Below are 10954 nucleotides of genomic sequence, written 5' to 3'. Positions count from 1 at the left end.
AATGCCCATAAGGAACACCCTGTTACTGCACTTCAGAACAAATTCTTTCCTTATATACAAACAAATCAGCCAAGAATTGCGCCGTCTGTGCGTTTTAACGAGGGGTAGAATTCCGTTCCCCGGTATCATTGTGCGACCAGTAGGCGGTGCTCCTTTCCTCCGTCACATTCTACCTCTGTGGTTCTTTGTCAACACAAAGATGCAAACCTTGAATAAGCAGCGAAGCTTATCTATATTTTCTGATTCAGCTGGAAAGATCTACCTTAATTTAACAGCCTCACATAAAAACACTGAACGTACAAAACACTGGATGCAAAACACTTACTTTCTGTTGCACTGCATCTCATTAAGAACTCTTCACTATGAAAAAGCAATAATCACATTTCAGTGCAGTTTTGCTTTCTAGTCACACATTTGTAACCTGACTTGTAAAGAAACCGACAGAAATTGGTATGCAGGTAGAGGAGAAAGAGTGACCCCTAACGAATATGAAAGCCAGAAGTACCTTGCTGTAGCAATGAGCAGGATAATTCAAACACACATAATTGTTGGCTTCATACAGATCCATCCTGGGTAGAGAACGGTGACAAAGTTTGATGGGAATGCTGAAGATGATAAGCAGATGAATTCACAGTACTGCTGATGGGGAGAAAGAAAAAAAGATTAATGGGCAAGAGACACAGAAACAATGAGGCTTCATTATTTCAGCTACTTACTGTGGAACTTCTTTGCATGTGTAACTTATCTCTGCTTCCCAATGGAGAACCTAGGAAAAAAAAATAATCAAAGAAATGCCCAATGAAAAGAAAGATAAGAGTAGATCATAGGGCAGACTTTAACAGAAGACTTTATGTAATCCTTCTGCAATTTTTTTTTGTATGACATGGAAGCACTGTGTGCTACGAGAATTAGGAAAAATCCAGTGAGGTAGAATGGCTCAAAGAAGTTCTACATGCAGTATCTAGAGTAAAAAAGTAACATAGTAAGGGCCTGCTTAAGGTTATTTTCTTCTCTGTACCGGCAGCTTAAGTCATGCTGGGGTGAAGAGTTTAAAGATGAGCCCAGACATACATTGGAAAGAAGCCCAAAATCACTCTTGACAATCAATCAAATTTTCTTAGAACAAGGAAGGAAATGTTGAAGAGTCATCCTGCAAAACAGGAGCAGAGAGAGAAAACAGAAGGTTAGTGCAATCCCTATTGGAATACTTCATAATTCATACATATTCCCTTGGGTCAAAAGCCCACCTTCGCACTGTCAGAGTGGAGGAAGGAGGATTCTCTGGAATTCTCAGCTGCATTGCATGCTCAGTTTAATCCACACATGGATTATATGTCACAGCTGAGAAGTCTGTGCTCCAGCTTCCTTCTTGCTGTAATGGCAGAACAGCAGGTGTTGATGTAGAGCAAATCTTCCAGTGTTCAAACTTTAGCTGTAAGAATTCTATCCTAAATGCTTAAGAAAAGACCTTTTCTTGTGATGTGGACTATGTGAGGCTTGGTATGCTTATAGATATTAGAAGTTACAATAAATGGTCACATGAGCTCTTTGCTAATCAGCGTTGTTCAAATCTTTTTCAATCTTACCACAGGTCCACCCACCCCTTTGCCAGAAAGAAATCAAGTGATCTAGCAAAGGGAGAACACATTTCTCAAAAGAAATTAAAGATGAGAAACTGAAAGGCACTTACACGTGCTTTTAATAAGGGTCTGTAATTGAAAAGCTTATCTAAAAATATGCAGATTTGGGCAGACCGTGTGGTCTAGGACACAGGCTACATTTCCCGTAAGAAAATTATTTTGCAGGAAATGTATTTTGCTGCTTGTTTCTGTTCAAGACAAACATTTCCAGGGAAGCTTTTCCCGTAGGTTTCTGTTTTGGAACTGTTGGCTTTGGCTTTGGAAAGAGACAGGAAGCATGAGAAAAATCAAGGGAATACGGAATGAAGAGTAAGTCACATCACTCACCTCTGGACCCAAACAAACTCAAGTCCTTCCTAAGACTAACAAAACACAACATGATCTGAGAAAATGCCAGGGGAAAATTATCCCACTGTATGCAGACAGCTGGTCTCCAGTACCCAATTCTGCTAGCAGCATGTGCCAAAGTTGGCTTTACATCAGAACATTGTCTGTACTTGGTTTACCTGGCCATGGCAAACAGTTTTTCTGGCCCTCTTACATTAGTACCAAGAGAAATTCAGCTTGCCTATAGAAAGAGATCTGTATCTTAGAAGAAGATACAAAATGTAGACGGTTGAGATAGGGAAACGCTAGTCCTTAAAGACTAACTGTGGGTTTACATTCAGAGTTGCTCCAAGAACAATTTGGTTTATCAAAGACAAATGTTTTCCATTCTCTCCACCTCCAATCCTAACTACCTTTTGCAGCATCACCTTGTACTAATACCAACAATACCAGATGTAAAACAATGCCTATGCTTCACAGAACATACTGCATACTGATACATCATCAGCCCCAGGGCAGCTGGCTTACAGCTAGCAATAATGCGTTCTTAGAATGCATTCCTATTACCCTTCATGATATTTATGAACTCATCACAAAGTTTGTGGGATATGCAACTTCTCGAAGCAGTGAATGGCTTTAGCAATCAAATTTTTATCTGGAATCTTTTGATGGTTTACATGAGTTAACTGTAAGCAGTTATCAGATAGCTGCTCCATCACAATGCTGCGTAATGGCATAAATGAATTATTTGCTTAATGTGAGATGCAGACATATAAACTGCTCTTCCAAATGCTGTTTCATCAAGAATGGATTAATGAACAATTAATTTGTTCTGAGAAGTGAAAGAGTTTGGGGAAGTGCATGAATCATGACATTTATTAACACAAATAACTTGGATTCTCTTTCTTAAAATTTCTGTCTTCAGAACATCTCACTGAAAATGGATACGTAATGCAACATATTCTGCAAATACAGCAACCAAAAATGGATGAGGAGGACAACTAAGATGGCTTATTTACTGCCAGTGCATTCAGTGGTGATTCAGACTCTTCAGTTCCACAGTAGGCACAATCCTGAAGAAATAAGTGACAAACCTACACGAGCAAAGAGTAAAGGGGCAGGATGTGGGGCAGTAATTGTGAAGAGATTTAGCATCAACTGCATTCAGATCCTGGCACAAGAAGCATTGGTTAAGAATAAGCCTTAGGAACACACTGAATACTGCAGTACGACACAGCACCAGACCAGCAGCAGCTATGTTGATGCAGTGTTTTGGCAGGAGAACTGTGTATATAAATATAGAGTTGTACTGGTATGCATACATTACCTCTGGGACTGATGGCACCCTTGCTACAGTGTGCCATGCAGACATTTTGGCAACGATGAGAATTGCATCCAATTACTATCATCATAAATGAACTTCAAGGTCCAACACTTAAAACAAGGGGTTCAGGCCTTGCTTGCCAAACATACTGGTTTCTCATTTGTAGGAAGAATGATTCATTTATATGGGTGAAATTATCACAGGAAAATGCACTTCCTCATGGACTCCATCACAAATTTGCCATTCCTATTTATTTTAAAACCATTTGCATATGCAAGAACAGGAGCATTTATGCTCTTATGAAAAGCAGAACCAACTGTAGTTAAACGTAAATATTTCTATTCAGCTCTAAGTAAGAGATTTGTTCTAAAGCTACATGCAGCAAGCAAACCTCTTATTACTTTAACAGGAGGGTGGAAGACTGCAGGACTAGAAAGATCAGTTTTTACAAGACCACAAGAACTCTGATTGGAACAGAGAGAGACACAGTTAAATCCCCTCCTCTGGCTAATGGTGAGGAGAAATCCAGTTCAGGCTAGTTTCTTGATAAATATGCATCTAGGGAGTTTTCTGCAGTCATGCATTACAGAACGCATTTTACTAAATACATTGGAAATACATTGGAAATTAGGTTGTGACACAGTCATCTCAGGCTGAGCATCAAGCCACTAACCACTGAGAGTAGAATTAGAGCTGAAAAACGCTCTTCATCTGGCTTCTTAGTAAAAATATAAAGCTGTTTTGTTACTGAATCCTTCAGTAAGAAGATACGTGCTGTGCTGCAGTTGGCCTTGATGTGGTAAAAGAATAAACACTGCAAACATTTGCTCTTTTACATGCATTTTCTGCAAGCTCATAAGAATATCAGGTAGTAAAGCTTCTAGGTAAAAGTTTGGGTCAGAAATATGTGCTCTACAACCAAAAGCCAACCATTTTGATCATGCATCATTGGACTTACAGACTGGAGCTGCATCTGCAAACAGAAGAACTGTCAATATTTGTTAGGCTAACTAGCTAACTTCTAAGCAGTGACTGGAAAATGAACAGATGTATCCTGATTTCACAGGATTTCTTGTAGACTACAACCTTCCCTCTTTGTCATACTTTCATTGGGAGCACTAAAAAGTGTAAATTAATGTGGATCCATAGACCAGCCAGGAACTCCTTCTGGACATCATAAGTCAAAGCTGGTAGCAGCAAAAATCTAGCCTTCCACTGTGAGCCAAGAAAAATCATTAAAGTGAAATTAAAAAGGAGTCAACATCATTTAATTAACTCAAGTAGAAACCATGTATCCAGCAACATCGCCACAGTATCACAATCAGCAAAAAAATTAAAAGGATAGAACTAGATGGAAAGCAAATCACATACAAATCTAGATGAACACATTACCACCAGAATCGTCCTTTCCTCCTGTCCTTATCAAGGATTTCTAAGCTGAAAAAGAGTTCAGAAAATGGCTACCTCAGCAGTCACAGAGGTGATTGAAGTCCATCCTCAGGGCAGGATAAATCTATCAGCAGACAACTGGGGAAGTGTCCTTGACTCTTTTTCCTCTGTCTACACTTCATTATCTTCCCCTTGTTAGTGGGACGTAAAATGGAGATTAATAAGAACCAGCGTCATGAAGAATCACAATTATTTATTTGTAAATAACTGGGTTCACTAGGGGTAGATCAGCTACAACTCAAAAAAGCCATCTGTAATCTAATTTAAGGTAAATAGGAGAGGGAGAGCAGGGAGGTTTTGTAGGATACTGAGTCAGAATTTCTGAGTTTCACCACAGGATTCATAAGCCTCTCAGCTTCAATTTACTAAGATAAGTCAAGAATTTTTTCTAGGATGTTTTAACACGACAGGTTTAATTTTCTCTGCACACTCTACCTTTGTTTCTGCACTAGTATTCACAATATAGTAAATCAATTGCAGAAATACTGTGCTCTACTCTCTGCTGAAAACTAGCAAAAATTAAAAAACCACCCCAAAAAACTATTCCTTCATTGAATAATGACTGCTTCATTTTTGATGAAGGGACTGGGTGACGGCTGTGCGTGGAAGATGAACTGACATGACCATCCTTTGTTATTCCAAAGGGCCCTTTCTATATGCTGCTCACTTGCCACTGAGGCATGCTAGTGGAGTCAATTCCCTGCATGAGAAAAAGCATTCCTTGCCCTGTACTCTATGGTTTCTGTCTGTTTATTGGCTGAGTAGATGGGAAGGAAGAACTGTGTTCTACTGTTCAGAGGCTTTGAGAAAGACATTCAAAAACCCTCAACCTATTATAATAACATGTTGGAATTCACAGTTAGACAAGAGGTGAACTCCTCTTGTTAGTTGGGAAGTGAACCCAATTAAAGCTATAGTGGGCATCAGTGATACTTGCTTTAGGCTGGAAATACCAGGTACAGTGGTCCTGCAGAACACAGCAAGACCAAAGGTCAATTTTCACAAGCTGCTCAGAAATGCTTCCGTTTTCACTCTTAATTTGGCAGCCAAAGGCTTGCTGCTCACAAATTTTGCTTTAAATCCCCTTTAAGCCCTGCTCCAACTCCAACACCAACGTATGTTGCTCGTCAAAGGAATCTGATGGAAACTGCTGAGTACCATTTTGACTCTGTGCAAACCTGGAAATCCCTGTCTGCAAAGGTGAAATCTGAGTCACAGAACACTCAGCTTTTGCCTGATTTGTGCATGCTAACAGATTTCTAAATTCATTAATCTAAAAAAATCCAGCTTAGAGCACACTGCTCATTACAGAAGTAGTTACATACATTTCCTTTAGCTCTCCTGGCCACGGTTATCAAACACTGCTTAAATCACCTCTTCCAAGAATCTAAAATATTTTCTCTCATTTTACATACTGCCTCATAAGAAACAAGACCATAATAATACTTGCAGTAAATGTATTTTCCACCTCCTCTGATTGTGCCTGCTTATTCCTATTTCTTCAGAAATAATCATCTGTTAACCACAGTCTATCTCGGATGTGATCTGAAGCCTGCCTATACTGGAATCAGAAGGAGCACCTCCTGTGGTTGAGATCAGGCCCTCAAGTTCAGAATTACCACAGCAAGTTAAAAAAAAAAGCAATTCAAGCTGGCCTTGCTGCACTAATAACCCAGTATGTAATTTTGTGGGTTTCCCAGCTGAAGGAAAAGACCTTAAGATGCACCAACTTTCTCAGATGCCAATTCTTCTTTCTTTGTATTCTGCTTGTTTTTTCCAGCTGGAAATGGAAAAGTACTGAAAGTGAATCACATGGGACTGAGTCATTTCATCAGAAACGTTTGCTATCAAATTCTGCAGAAAGCCAAAGTTTAGGGAACAACCTGAGGAGCAGCAAAGTCCAGCACTGCTGACATTCCTAGGATGTGTGAAATTGCAAGGTGGGATATTTATATTTCCTTATCGTGTCTGGTTTTCACTGGAAGAAAGATGGTCACTGAAATCACCACAGAACAGAGGGAAACTTTAAAACATGGAAAGCTTCAGTGAATGTCCTGGAATTGAGTTTGTTTCTGAGAGTGCACACATTACTTAACCCTCTTGTTTAGGCTGAGCTAATTCAGTCTCTCAGTTTCAAATTTCTCCTACAGAGGGAACTCCCTCTGAATCTACATTTTCATAATTACTATTATTTTATTTTCTTACGTGGAATCTTACTGTGTAAAAAAGCTTCAGGACCATTTCCCAAAAAACAAAATGAATGCTTTGGTTAAAACCCCTGCATTCTTTTTTTCTCAGGGTCTGCTAGGCCACAGTGACACAGCTGAACAGGTTCCAAAGTAGAAAATAATTTTCTCTCAAGGGAAAGATGTCTGCTGAAAATTAATTTATTTCTAAGTGTCAGTGAAGTAACCCAGAATACTAATTACTAAAGCCAGATTATTAATGATCAGCATGAGCTTCTGCCAGCACTGTCTCCAGAGTGGTGTGAGGAGCAGCTCATAAGCACTGGGGATCGAAATTGTTTGAGAAGCCAAACCTGGTCCAGCAGGAACTGGGCTTTGAGACTGAGCAGAGAACATTTCCTGCCATGTAAACAGACACTCTGTACCTGCGTCTTCACTGTGCTCTTTCCAAAGGACTTCAGTTTTCCTTAACACCTTCCATCAGCTGCTGTTCTGCCCAGCCCCTTCACACGGCAGCAGCCAGAACCTCTCACTGCTGGCAGGCTGCTAGCTCCACTGATGCATCTGGGAGAAGTTACAGTAAGAGAGGAGGAGGTTGGACTGCTGCCCAGAGCTCTCCAGCAGAATGAAAACATTCTGGCCTATGTTTTTAGGCACATACAGCCTCAACCCGTAGGTGCACAGAGCTGGAAAAGAGGGAGTACATCAGAGTTTGTGCAGCAGGGCTTGTGAGCACACACTCAGCAGCATTGCTACAAGAATCACCATATGCAGAACAGATAAAGACGCAGGTTTAAATAGAAACATATTTCCATCTCAGAAAATCTTAACTGAGAAAGGAACAAAGCAAATGAGTTATCTACTTTGCAGCTTAGCGAAACACAGGAGCCTGATGTGGTCGTCTTCTCCTATAAATTAGGCAGCAAAGTAAAAAGGCAGCAGGAATTTCAGAGTTCAGACTCTAAAAGTCTTTTTACAGACAAGAATGGCAGAACTTCCAGTTAAACAAAGGCAGTCTCATCTGCAACGCTGATGTCCTTTTATTTCCACCACCACGAGTCTCTTCTTATTCCTCACCAAGGAGAATCTAGTAGTCACTTTGCATCACCAACATCTCTGAAAGACACCTAGAACTGTAAAATGAGACAGAGTAAGAAGCAAAACATGTTTGTGATGTCCTTCACTTCTGTCTCAGGCATGTCTTTCTAAGGACATCAGCCACCCAACTGCCATTAACGCCACCTACATCCGATTCATTTCCAGTCTGTCCCGGCTAACAAGTACAGTATTTCCCACTCTACAAATATACCGGTACCAAAAACTCTATGCTTAGCTTTTTCTACATTATTTCAGAATCACAGAATGGCCAGGGTTAGAAGGGATCTCAAGGATCACAAACCCCCAGCCCCCCAGCCACATGCAGGGCCACCAACCTCCTCATTTAATACCAGCCCAGGCTGCCCAGGGCTCCATTCAACCTGGCCTTGAACACCTCGAGGGATGGACGGGGCATCCACAGCCTCTCTGGGCAGCTGTTCCAGCACCTCACCACTCTCTCTGTAAAGAACTTCCTCCTGACATCCAACCTAAATCTTCTCTCCCTCAACTTAAAACCATTTCCCCTTGTCCTGCAGTTATCAACCCTTTCAAAGAGTTGACTCCCCTCCTGTTTGAAGGCTCCCTTCAGGTACTGAAAGGCTGCAGTGAAGTCACCTGTAGCCTTCTTTTCTTCAGGCTGAACAAGTCCAGCTCCTCAGCCTGTCTTCATAGGGGAGCTGCTCCATTCCCCTGATCATCTTTGTGGCTCTCCTCTGGATCCTCTCCAACAGCTCCCTGTCTTTCTTGTACTGGGGGCTCAAGAACTGGTTGCAGTACATCAGATGGGGCCTCACAAGAGCAGAGTAGAGGGGGACAATCACCTCCCTGTCCCTGCTGGCCACCCCTCTTCTGACCGAGCCCAGGATACCAGTTGCTTTCTGAGTCACAAGGGCACACTGCTGGCTCATGTTAAGTTTTTCATCCATCAAGACCCCCAGGTCCTTCTCTGCGGGGCTGCTCTAAAGGAAAATGTTCTTTTTTCATATTTTTTTCTCATTTCTGCTAAATGCATACCTGCTCAATATTTAAAGGCCGTTTCAATATCCAGACATGCTGTACCCACCGTCAGTCCGGAGAACACGGGACGGACGGATGTGAAACCGGGCTGCGGTGCGAGAGCGCCGCCTGGCGGTGATGGGGCACAAGTGCAGCCGCAGTGCGAGCAAACGCACACGGCCAGGGCGGACGCGGCGGGGAGATCCGACGCGGCTGTTACCATTGCCAAAGGCCGGCACGCGGTAACCGCCACCATGTAAGGTTACATTGAAGGGTATGAGAGAGGGCAAGGAACTGCAGCAGAAGAGCTATTGCTTCCCTCAACGCAGATCCACTTACAGACGTGCGATCAGTTCCCCTGAAGTCAATCAAGTTGTTGGAAGTAAACGTGGAAGGAGATCAGACTGTGACCTGCAGGCTGTCATTGTGAATCCCATCTGACGGCATTCCTTTAAAACAATGTTACATGAAAGCCTGTTACTAAGTGACTTGCTTTTAGATGTTGATCTACTCACTTCCACCAGATCCCTTTTGCCCATAAAACGCTTTGTGTGTGTATCAGCTAGAGATAACGCTCACACTACCTGGTTTCACAGGGGCTTTAGATAATTGCTCTTTGTCCATTTTTGAAAGCACAAATGGAAATACCCAGTCACTTCTAAGAGCTTTTTTGCCACGTGAAATGTGTTCTTTCACTTTTAAAGTCCAACTCAAACTTTACAAACTAGAGATAAAGGACATTTAGGACTTCGTACCTTCCGTGTTCTGCAACATTCCTCCTTACACGTGGATAGGTGTGCTCCATCACAGTATTCGCGTTTGTTTTGCTCATGGTGCCTCTGTTCGCATGGATGGATGCTCAAGTTAAGCATCTGACTGCAAGACCAAGCATTTCTTCAGCTGTTTTTACGTGACACTGAGGTCAGGGAAGACCTAAGAAATACACAGAGTACATTCCAAAGCAACAGAGGTGTTCCTTAAGTGGAGACAGGGAATTAATTAATTGTGGAGTGACACACAGCGTCAGGAAAGGAAGAAAGAACTTTGGCTACTGTAAATTTTAAAATATAGAAAAAGAACACTGATGCCAAAGGAAACTGACCTTTGAAATCAATAAAGATCCTTTTAATAACCCAACCCCAAATCTTGCAACCTGTCATTTTATGATATAGATTAGTAGGGACAGAAACACAACATCTTGCAAAGATTTAAACTTGTCTTGAAAGAAATAGGAAGTTATCAGGCTGATGTTTTGATGAATAGGCAATTTTAACGTAATTTCTCAAAGCCAGTATCTTGCCAACTGCTTGAATCAACTAATTACCTAATTTAATCTACTTGAAACAAAGAAGATTGAGGCTTGAATCCCTTCTTACTCAATCAGAACTGAGTATCAGGATTGATTTGCGTTACCTTTTAACTTGCATACGTAAATCAAAGGAACTTCAGGCTCCACGACCTTTATCTAAGCAGTTACCAGGAGGAGGAAGTAGTAAAATACTATAAACAGCACTGACTAAAAGCATGATCACTCTAGGAAATGTCCAAAATAAATATTATTACAGATATAGAAGCTTCATCTTCATTATGTTTAGATTAAATTGGTCTTTTATATCTCAGATACTCAAAATTTCCACTGAGGCTTTTAACATCCAACCCTACTGCTCCATAAATGTTTCTTGATGCATACTGGGCATCCGTACTTGCAAATCAGGCTTCAAGCTTACCACCCATTACAGGTTCCAAGGTGGAGAGCACTGCCTTGCCTACAGAAATGGCAAAATGATGGATTTCTATACTTTACCAATTATTTCAATGAGCATAACATATTTCAGCCTTGAAAGACCAAAGTTTACAGTTACTGGAATGATGACTAGAACGGAAGTGAATGTGCTTAGCCCACAAATTCTCAAAGCACAACAAAACGCGTCAAA

The 10954-nt window shown here is 41.3% G+C and overlaps 1 long non-coding RNA gene across 2 annotated transcripts; it reads right to left on the bottom strand.

Annotated features, from left to right (window-relative positions):
- On the bottom strand, nt 1-1357 carry LOC122182735. Of its 2 annotated transcripts, XR_006179968.1 has the most exons (5): nt 1248-1357; nt 1072-1150; nt 717-766; nt 506-639; nt 1-207 (listed from the first exon to the last, which is right to left on the bottom strand). It is a non-coding gene; the product is annotated as an uncharacterized LOC122182735 (long non-coding RNA). The 2 variants fall into 2 exon arrangements; XR_006179967.1 differs by lacking the exons at nt 1072-1150; nt 1248-1357 and having other exon boundaries at nt 717-814.
- Between the last annotated feature and the right edge of the window lie 9597 nt (nt 1358-10954).

This window comes from Lagopus leucura, unplaced genomic scaffold, assembly GCF_019238085.1.
Source record: "Lagopus leucura isolate 7727_CA_CO unplaced genomic scaffold, USGS_WTPT01 Super-Scaffold_100015, whole genome shotgun sequence".
Classification (NCBI taxonomy): Eukaryota; Metazoa; Chordata; class Aves; order Galliformes; family Phasianidae; genus Lagopus; species Lagopus leucura.
Note: the sequence above shows the minus strand (reverse complement) of the source record. Positions and strands in the feature narration are given on the sequence as shown.